Source organism: Cherax quadricarinatus, chromosome 7 (genome assembly GCF_038502225.1).
Source record: "Cherax quadricarinatus isolate ZL_2023a chromosome 7, ASM3850222v1, whole genome shotgun sequence".
Lineage (NCBI taxonomy): Eukaryota > Metazoa > Arthropoda > Malacostraca > Decapoda > Parastacidae > Cherax > Cherax quadricarinatus.
The window spans coordinates 48,327,116-48,338,110 of record NC_091298.1 but is presented as its reverse complement, the minus strand read 5'-3'; the positions used below and the strand labels follow the sequence as shown (position 1 = coordinate 48,338,110).

The 10,995-nt window shown below is 39.0% G+C and overlaps 1 protein-coding gene across 1 annotated transcript in view; it reads left to right on the top strand.

Moving 5' to 3' along the window:
* Positions 1-2,453: 2,453 nt before the first annotated feature.
* Positions 2,454-10,995, top strand: part of LOC128687039 (uncharacterized) — a gene marked incomplete in the record, with an annotated part of 426,297 nt that continues 417,755 nt past the window's right edge. The window contains 1 exon segment of the mRNA XM_070082417.1: positions 2,454-2,563.

Sequence of the window (10,995 nt, the reverse complement as noted above, 5' to 3'; positions counted from 1 at the left end):
ATCATAGTAGTAATGTAACAGCACAGTGCTGGTGTTCCCACAATGTGACTATCATAGTAGTAATGTAACAGCACAATACTGGTGTTCCCACAATGTAATTATCGTAGCAGTAACGTAACAACACAATGCTGGTGTTCCCACAATGTAACTATCGTAGTAGTAATGTAACAGCATAATGCTGGTGTTCCCACAATGTAACTATCGTAGTAGTAATGTAACAGCACAATGCTAGTGTTCCCATAATTTAACTATCACTGATAGTTCCCACAATATAACTATCATAGTTTAGCAGCACACTGCAAGTGTTCCCACAATGAAACTATCATAGTAGTGTAGCAGCACACTGCAAGTGTTCCAACAATGTAACTATCATAGTAGTGTAGCAGCACACTGCAAGTGTTCCCACAATGTAACTATCATAGTAGTGTAGCAGCACACTGCGAGTGTTCCCACAATGTAACTATCATAGTAGTGTAGCAGCACACTGCGAGTGTTCCCACAATGTAACTATCATAGTAGTGTAGCAGCACACTGCGAGTGTTCCCACAATGTAACTATCATAGTAGTGTAGCAGCACACTGGAAGTGTTCCCACAATGTAACTATCATAGTAGTGTAGCAGCACACTGCGAGTGTTCCCACAATGTAACTATCATAGTAGTGTAGCAGCACACTGCAAGTGTTCCCACAATGTAACTATCATAGTAGTGTAGCAGCACACTGCGAGTGTTCCCACAATGTAACTATCATAGTAGTGTAGCAGCACACTGCGAGTGTTCCCACAATGTGACTATCATAGTAGCAATGTAACAGCACAGTGCTGGTGTTCCCACAATGTGACTATCATAGTAGTAATGTAACAGCACAATACTGGTGTTCCCACAATGTAATTATCGTAGCAGTAACGTAACAACACAATGCTGGTGTTCCCACAATGTAACTATCGTAGTAGTAATGTAACAGCATAATGCTGGTGTTCCCACAATGTAACTATCGTAGTAGTAATGTAACAGCACAATGCTAGTGTTCCCATAATTTAACTATCACTGATAGTTCCCACAATATAACTATCATAGTTTAGCAGCACACTGCAAGTGTTCCCACAATGAAACTATCATAGTAGTGTAGCAGCACACTGCAAGTGTTCCCACAATGTAACTATCATAGTAGTGTAGCAGCACACTGCGAGTGTTCCCACAATGAAACTATCATAGTAGTGTAGCAGCACACTGCAAGTGTTCCCACAATGAAACTATCATAGTAGTGTAGCAGCACACTGCAAGTGTTCCCACAATGAAACTATCATAGTAGTGTAGCAGCACACTGCAAGTGTTCCCACAATGAAACTATCATAGTAGTGTAGCAGCACACTGCAAGTGTTCCCACAATGAAACTATCATAGTAGTGTAGCAGCACACTGCAAGTGTTCCCACAATGAAACTATCATAGTAGTGTAGCAGCACACTGCAAGTGTTCCCACAATGTAACTATCATAGTAGTGTAGCAGCACACTGCAAGTGTTCCCACAATGTAACTATCATAGTAGTGTAGCAGCACACTGCGAGTGTTGCCATAAAGTAACTATCATAGTAGTGTAGCAGCACACTGCAAGTGTTCCCACAATGTAACTATCATAGTAGTGTAGCAGCACACTGCAAGTGTTCCCACAATGTAACTATCACAGTAGTGTAGCAGCACACTGCGAGTGTTCCCACAATGTAACTATCATAGTGTAGCAACACACTGATAGTGTTTTCTAATATATTAGTAAGTTGGAAAACAACGGCAGTAATCTTTAGATGTACCTAATTATTTTTTTAATAACTATGAGCTCCTGGTCTACTTAACTTTTCCCAAACAACATTAACCACGCGTAAATCAAACAGTTAATAATAATAATAATAATAATAATAATAATAATAATAATAATAATAAATGATAATATTTATTTACTACATGTACAAGGTATACAAGCCTAGTTATGCCTAATTTTCCCGAAATGCTCTGCATTTCGGGAAAATTGGGTTAATTTTGTACCCAGGATGCGACCTACACTAGTCGACTAACACCCAGGTACCTATTTTACTGATGGGTGAACATGGAAAGCAGGTGTCAAGAAAGCACGTCCTAATGCTTCCACCCGTACCGAGCATCGAACCATGGACCTCAGTATGTGAGCCGAGTGGGTTAGCAATTAAACTACGTGTATAAATATAACTTATATTCTCTTGCAAATGTAAGTTAAATTTCAATAAAGCATATGCGAATGAGTATCGGCTGAACAAGAGGAGTGATCACCCCTTTCTAACAGGACTCGACCTTAGGTTCAATACGTATCGTGGAGTGATGTGGGTCGTGCCCTCTCTTCCTGCTTCCTTCCCGTGTTCTCTCACTCACCCACCGTTTATCACCTAAGTTTCCTGGTATCAGTAAGAAGTGACGTCAGGTTGTGTGGCCGTGTAGCGTAGTGGCGAGCAGTGTGGCTTGAACCTCCGTAGTGAGCAGGTGGTGTGTTCTAAGCTCCTCTAGTCTGGATGCTACCGTTTGTCACACCCGTTCAACAGGTGGGTGTTCACTCTCCGGATACATGCACCGCCCGTGTTCTCAATACTGTTACCCCACAGCATAATTTAATGATAAATGCGCTGTTTTGTTTTGTTTTTAAGTTTAACGTAATCCACATTTTTTATCTGCGGCGATCGTAAGTTAGCAAAAGTGAGTTATATTATGCAGGTCTGGAAAGATGGCAAAATGAATTTAAAATGCTTTTATGAACTAGACTTGTCTGGGAGGCTGCGAGATACAAAAATGCGGAACTCTCATAACACCAGCTTCCTACATCATACACCACCCTCCCACATTATACACCGACCTACATTATACACCACCCTCCCACATACACCAGCCTCCTACCTCATACACCACCCAACTATATTATATACCAGCCTCCTACATTATATACCACCCTCCCACAATATACACCAGCCTCCTACATTATACACCAGCATCCTACATTATACACCAGCCTCCCACAATATACACCAGCCTCCTACATTATACACCAGCCTCCTACATTATACACCATCCTCCCACATTATACACCAGCCTCCTACATCATACACCACCCTCCTACATCATACAACAGGAATACTGCAGGGTCATCATAAGTGTTAGTCTAAAGCTCTAAAACCAAAATATGTATGCGTTTGCATGCCTATAAATGTTTTCTTGTCCTTATGTATGCGTATGCAGATGCATACAAATGCATACGTATACATGCGAGCGTTTGTATACGTGTGCCTCTATGTACCTAAGTGTATTTATTAATGTAATCGTGTGTGTGTTAATTACAAGTGTGAAGGCGATGACAACAGGTGTTCTTCAATTACTGCATTGCAATCAATATGACAGTTTGTTTAATAAGACTGAAACTTAATATCTCAATAATGCTAATCTTCCACTGAGCAAAACACAGCCGTTAGGTAAGACACATATGCAACAGTTAGGTATCTTTATTATGAAACGTTTCGCCTACACAGTAGGCTTCTTCAGTCAAGTACAGAAAAGTTGATAGAAGCAGAAGATACTTGAAGACGATGTAATCAGTCCATCACCCTTAAAGTTTTGAGGTGGTCAGTCCCATATTGTTTCATACTATGGAACAATGCTCTTCTCCAGACTGAGGGACTGACCACCTCAAAACTTTAAGGGTGATGGACTGATTACATCGTCTTCATGTATCTTCTGCTTCTTGACTGAAGAAGCCTACTGTGTAGGCGAAACGTTTCATAATAAAGATACCTAACTGTTGCATATGTGCCTTACCTAACAACCTGTCGGTATTTTATACCATTTTAATGTTCAAAACACAGCCGACTAGATGGCAGAGTCTGAATCCAGCCTTTCAGAGTTTATCAATTATGTTAGTCAAATGGTAAATTTGTATAACCACAACCTAAAATTATAGGGTATCATCCTGGTCATAACATGATTCAAACGTCATAACACAATTCAAGTCGAATATTTATACATGTGCAAACATCTGAGTATTTTTATTGTAGACGTTTCGCGATCCAGTGGCTTTATGAATATAGATTCTAGGACATAAGTGGAAGACAGTAGAACTATATACAAAGGATGAGGTAATCAGTCCCTCAGCCTTGGAGTTGGTGTGAAGACCACCGTATAAGAACATAAGAAGAACATAAGAACGAAGGAACACTGCAGAAGGCCTACTGGCCCATGCGAGGCAGGTCCAAGTCTCCTACCGGCTTAAGCCAATGCACCCAACCTAGTCAGGTCAGGTCACACTGACTTAAGGGAGGAACACGGCAACCGACCTGGTAGCACAAGCTATCAGGTCTAACTCACACCCACCCACATCTACTCATGTATTTATCCAACCTATTTTTAAAGCTACACAACGTTCTGGCCTCTATAACGGTACTTGGGAGTTTGTTCCACTCATCCACAACTCTATTACCAAACCAGTACTTTCCTATATCCCTCCTGAATCTGAATTTTTCCAACTTAAAACCATTGCTGCGAGTCCTGTCTAGGCTAGATATTTTCAGCACACTAGGCTAGATATTTTCAGCACACTAGGCTAGATATTTTCAGCACACTACTGTCTTCAAATTATGTCCTAGAATCTGTATTGATAAAGCCACTGGATGGCGAAATTCTATAATAAAGATACCCAGATGTTTGCACATGTGTATAAATTTTCATCTTGTTGGTATTGTATACCATTCTTGTACACCGATTCAAGTCGTTCAGATGGAGAATGCTCAAGATGTCACGAGGGAAAAAATAACATTGTGTGTATGTTTTAGTTTGCCAATCTTAACATTCTTCTAAGTAGGATGCACCAATGTTGAATGTTCAAACTCAATCAATAAAACCTTTCTCAAATTAGCACACGGAACCCAAAACCAGGAATTGACCAGAGGGCATCACCACATGCCAATAGTTGCTCGACCTCTTCCATAGTTCCAGTACACCATCAGTGTTGAAAGTTTGAAGCCGTTAGGATAAGACATTCTCGAGTTATTAAGAAAACCTTGGAAGAAGTAAAACAAAAAAAGATAATTTGGGCAACCAATCAGATACCTAATGAAACGACGTTAACTGAAAGGAAACTTTACTCATATACTCTCAAGAAACTTTCTTAGCCGCCAAGAGCCGACTGGTAAAAATTAAACGTGTGGGTTAAAGTTACAAGACACCAATAACAACTGTAGTTTATTTGATACTAACCCATCCTATGGGTGAGCTACTGCACTCCCAGGTGTAATCTTACATTCAATACTCATGGAGAATAAAATGTATATATATATATATATATATATATATATATATATATATATATATATATATATATATATATATATAAAAACATAAGAACATAAGAAAGAAGGAACACTGCAGCAGGCCCGCTGGCCCATACTAGGCAGGTCCTTTACAATTCATCCCAGTAACAAACATTTGACCAGCCCTATTTTCAATGCCACCCAAGAAACAAGCTCCGATGTGCAAGTCCCACTCAAATCCAACCCCTCCCACTCATGTATTTATCCAACCTAAATTTGAAACTACCCAAAGTCCCAGCCTCAATAACCCAACTAGGTAGACTGTTCCACTCATCAACTACCCTATTTCCAAACCAATACTTTCCTATGTCCTTTCTAAATCTAAACTTATCTAATTTAAATCCATTACTGCGGGTTCTCTCTTGGAGAGATATCCTCAAGACCTTGTTAATATCCCCTTTATTTATACCTATCTTCGACTTATACACTTCGATCAGGTCTCCCCTCATTCTTCGTCTAACAAGTGAATGTAACTTAAGAGTCTTCAATCTTTCTTCATAAGGAAGATTTCTAATGCTATGTATTAATTTAGTCATCCTACGCTGAATGTTTTCTAACAAATTTATGTCCATTCTGTAATATGGAGACCAGAATTGAGCTGCATAATCTAGGTGAGGCCTTACTAATGATGTATAAAGCTGCAGTATGACCTCTGGACTTCTGTTGCTTACACTTCTTGATATAAATCCCAGTAATCTATTTGCCTTATTACGTACGCTTAGGCATTGCTGTCTTGGTTTAAGGTTGCTGCTTACCATAACCCCCAAGTCCTTTTCGCAATCTGTATGGCTAAGTTCTACATTATTTAACTTATAAGTGCTAGGGTTATGGACACTCCCGAGCTTCAGAACCTTGCATTTATCTACATTGAACTGCATCTGCCACTTTTCTGACCAAGAGTAGAGTTTGTCTAAATCCTCCTGAAGTTCCCTAACATCTACGTTTGAATCAATTATCCTACCTATCTTCGTGTCATCGGCGAATTTGCTCATATCACTAGTAATTCCTTCATCAAGATCATTGATATATATTATAAACAACAACGGGCCCAAGACTGATCCCTGTGGAACGCCACTTGTTACTGATCCCCACTCGGATTTAACCCCATTAATGGACACTCTCTGCTTCCTGTCTGTGAGCCATGATTCGATCCACGAGAGCACCCTTCCCCCAATGCCATGAGCTGCTACTTTCTTCAACAGTCTTTGGTGCGGAACTCTATCAAATGCCTTACTAAAATCTAAGTAAATAATATCAAATTCTTTATCGTGGTCAACAGCCTCAAAAGCTTTACTGAAGAAAGTTAATAAATTAGTTAGACAAGACCGGCCTCTTGTGAATCCATGCTGAGTATCATTAATCAAGCTATGCTTATCGAGATGGCTTCTTATAATCTCAGCTATAATTGACTCTAGTAATTTTCCTACAATTGAGGTCAGGCTTATTGGGCGGTAATTTGACGGTAACGACTTGTCCCCTGTTTTAAAAATAGGAATTACATTAGCCATCTTCCACATATCAGACACTACACCTGTTTGAAGAGATAAATTAAAAATATTAGTTAATGGTTCACAGACTTCCATTTTGCATTCCTTTAGAACCCTTGAAAATACCTCATCAGGACCCGGTGACTTATTTTGCTTCAGTCGGTCTATCTGCTTCACAACCATTTCACTAGTGACTGTGATGTTACATAATTTATCTTCTGATCCACTATAAAAATTAATTACCGGAATATTATTAGTGTCTTCCTGTGTAAAAACCGAGAGAAAATAATTATTTAAAATCGAGCACATTTCATTCTCTTTGTCAGTAAGATGCCCATAGTTATTTTTAAGGGGACCTATCTTATCTCTGACTTTTGTTCTATAGACCTGGAAAAAACTTTTTGGGTTAGTTTTAGAATCCCTAGCAACTTTAATTTCATAGTCCCTTTTAGCTTTTCTTATCCCCTTTTTAATGTCCCTCTTAATGTCAATATACTGATTCATAAGATGACCCTCGCCTCTTTTGATACGCCTATAAATTCCTTTCTTATGCCCTAGTAGATATTTCAGCCTATTATTCATCCATTTTGGGTCATTTCTATTTGATCTAATTTCTTTATAAGGGATAAACGCTCTTTGAGCAGCATGTATTGTGTTCAGAAAACTGTCATATTGATAGCTCTCTTCGTTACCCCAGTCAACAGATGATAAGTGTTCTCTAAGCCCATCGTAATCTGCTAAGCGAAAATCTGGGACTGTTACTGAGTTATCCCTACTATCATACTTCCATTCAATTCTAAATGTAATTGATTTGTGGTCGCTAGCACCCAGTTCCTCTGAAACTTCTAAATTATTAACAAGTGATTCATTTGCAACTAATGTGACATTTATTGTGGCAACGTTTCGCTCTCCAGGAGCTTTATCAAGCCATTACAAACAATACATGGACACAGAGGGTATATAAAGGCTCAGAGTGAGGTGAATACTAGTGAGGTACCATTTCGATGTTCACTAGTGGTAGTAGTAGTAGTAGTAGTGGTAGTGACAAAAGTAATGCAATATGGTAGAGCAATTAATTTGTACATGAGTAAAAGGATATAAAAGCTATTACTTGGGTAACATAAAAATAGGTTGGACAAATATAAACTGGAATGAGGCGGCTTGTTTCAGTGTTCACTCTCTGTGCTTTGTGTAGTATAACAGGAGAGACTATGTGATGGCAGGGTTTACTGTTTTCAGGAGGATTCTTGCTAAGACTTCGGAGATGGTGAAGCTGCCGTTGTTTTGTTTAATTGTATTTGAAACAGCGATCAGTGCTGATTCAAGGCACTTGCGTGTGTGGAAATTAGTTTCTTTTATCACTAATTGGGCGTCTCTGAATTTCATAAGATGATTGGTGGAATTTCGGTGTTGTACACAGGCGTTGTTTAAGTTGTCGTTCCTACATGCGTATATGTGTTCATTGAGGCGGGTGTCGAGGTTTCTTGCTGTTTCACCTACGTAGATCTTGTCACAGCCTCCACAGGGTATAGTGTAAACTCCTGCATTGACTGGTTCGTGGTGCTTGGGTTTTGTCCTGGTTAGATCCTTTATTGAAGTGGTAGAAGCGATGGCGACTCTGGTGTTAGCTTGTGAAAGTACTTTTGAGACGTTTAGTGCAACCTGGCTGTTGGACTAAACGTCTCAAAAGTACTTTCACAAGCTAACACCAGAGTCGCCATCGCTTCTACCACTTCAATAAAGGATCTAACCAGGACAAAACCCAAGCACCACGAACCAGTCAATGCAGGAGTTTACACTATACCCTGTGGAGGCTGTGACAAGATCTACGTAGGTGAAACAGCAAGAAACCTCGACACCCGCCTCAATGAACACATATACGCATGTAGGAACGACAACTTAAACAACGCCTGTGTACAACACCGAAATTCCACCAATCATCTTATGAAATTCAGAGACGCCCAATTAGTGATAAAAGAAACTAATTTCCGCACACGCAAGTGCCTTGAATCAGCACTGATCGCTGTTTCAAATACAATTAAACAAAACAACGGCAGCTTCACCATCTCCGAAGTCTTAGCAAGAATCCTCCTGAAAACAGTAAACCCTGCCATCACATAGTCTCTCCTGTTATACTACACAAAGCACAGAGAGTGAACACTGAAACAAGCCGCCTCATTCCAGTTTATATTTGTCCAACCTATTTTTATGTTACCCAAGTAATAGCTTTTATATCCTTTTACTCATGTACAAATTAATTGCTCTACCATATTGCATTACTTTTGTCACTACCACTACTACTACTACTACTACCACTAGTGAACATCGAAATGGTACCTCACTAGTATTCACCTCACTCTGAGCCTTTATATACCCTCTGTGTCCATGTATTGTTTGTAATGGCTTGATAAAGCTCCTGGAGAGCGAAACGTTGCCACAATAAATGTCACATTAGTTGCACTTGTGTCCTTTTACTTTACATATTGTCGGTAATTCTACCAACTTTATTACAAGTGATTCATTGTTTGCCAGAACTAAGTCAAGCAGAAGATTGAGACACTTATGCAGCATATGGGAATCTTTATTCAGGAAACGTTTCGCCACACAGTGGCTTCATCAGTCCGTTACAAAGAGGAAGGCGTAAGGAGAGGAGGAGTATGAGGTAATCAGTCCCTCAGCCTGGAGTCGATGTGTTCAGTCCATCAATGATGGACTGAACACATCGACTCCAGGCTGAGGGACTGATTACCTCATACTCCTCCTCTCCTTACGCCTTCCTCTTTGTAACGGACTGATGAAGCCACTGTGTGGCGAAACGTTTCCTGAATAAAGATTCCCATATGCTGCATAAGTGTCTCAATCTTCAACTTGTCGGTTTTTCAAACCATTCATCACTAAGTCAAGCAGGTTATTACCCCTTGTAGGTTCTGTCACAAAGTGCATCAAAAAACAATCCTGAACTACTTCTAAGAAGTCGTATATATATATATATATATATATATATATATATATATATATATATATATATATATATATATATATATATATATATATATATATATATATATATATATATTTATGTCGTGCCGAATAGGCAGAACTTGCGATCTTGGCTTAAATAGCAACGCTCATCTTGCCATATAGGACAAGTGAAAATTTGTGTATGCAATAATTTCGCCAAAATCATTCTGAACCAAACGAAAAAAATATATTTCATTGTGTTTGTTTAGTACTAAATTATTGTAAACAAATTTAAAATATATTTAGTTGGGTTAGGCTAAAATAAATTGCGCTTGTTATAATAAGGTTAGGTAAGTTTTCTAAGTTCCTTTTGGTGCAAAATTATAAATTTTTACATCAACATAAATGAAAAAAATATATCTTTAAACGTATAAGAGAAAATTTTAGAAAGGACTTAATTTTAAATGAGTTCTTGCTAATTGACCAGTTTTACATATTTGGCACGACATTATATATATATATATATATATATATATATATATATATATATATATATATATATATATATATATATATATATATATATATATATATATATATATATATATAGAAAGAGTGGAAAGTAAATAAATGAACAATGTTGTGTGCGCGTAACCATGAGAGACAACGGATGCAGCCTCGTCTCACTGCTCGCCAGCTACACTTAATTCACTTCCCCGGCCAGCCAACATTTGCTGCTGCTACTCGTGTACGTTGCCACACACTGGCTTACATCTTGTTTTAGTGTCACACGTGTGTACGCTCTCTTAGCACTGATCACTGTTTTGATTGACATTTCTTTGTTGTAAGGAACATAAGAAAGGCGCACTGCAGTAGGCCTACTGGCCCAGGCAAGGCACGTCCAAGTACATAAGAACATAAGAACGAAGGAACACTGCAGAAGGCCTACTGGCCCATGCGAGGCAGGTCCAAATCTCCTACCGGCTTAAGCCAATGCACCCAACCTAGTCAGGTCAGGTCACATTGACTTAAGGGAGGAACACGACAACCGACCTGGTAGCACAAGCTATCAGGTCCAACTCACACCCACCCACATCCACTCATGTATTTATCCAACCTATTTTTAAAACTACACAACGTTCTGGCCTCTATAACTGTACTTGGGAGTTTATTCCA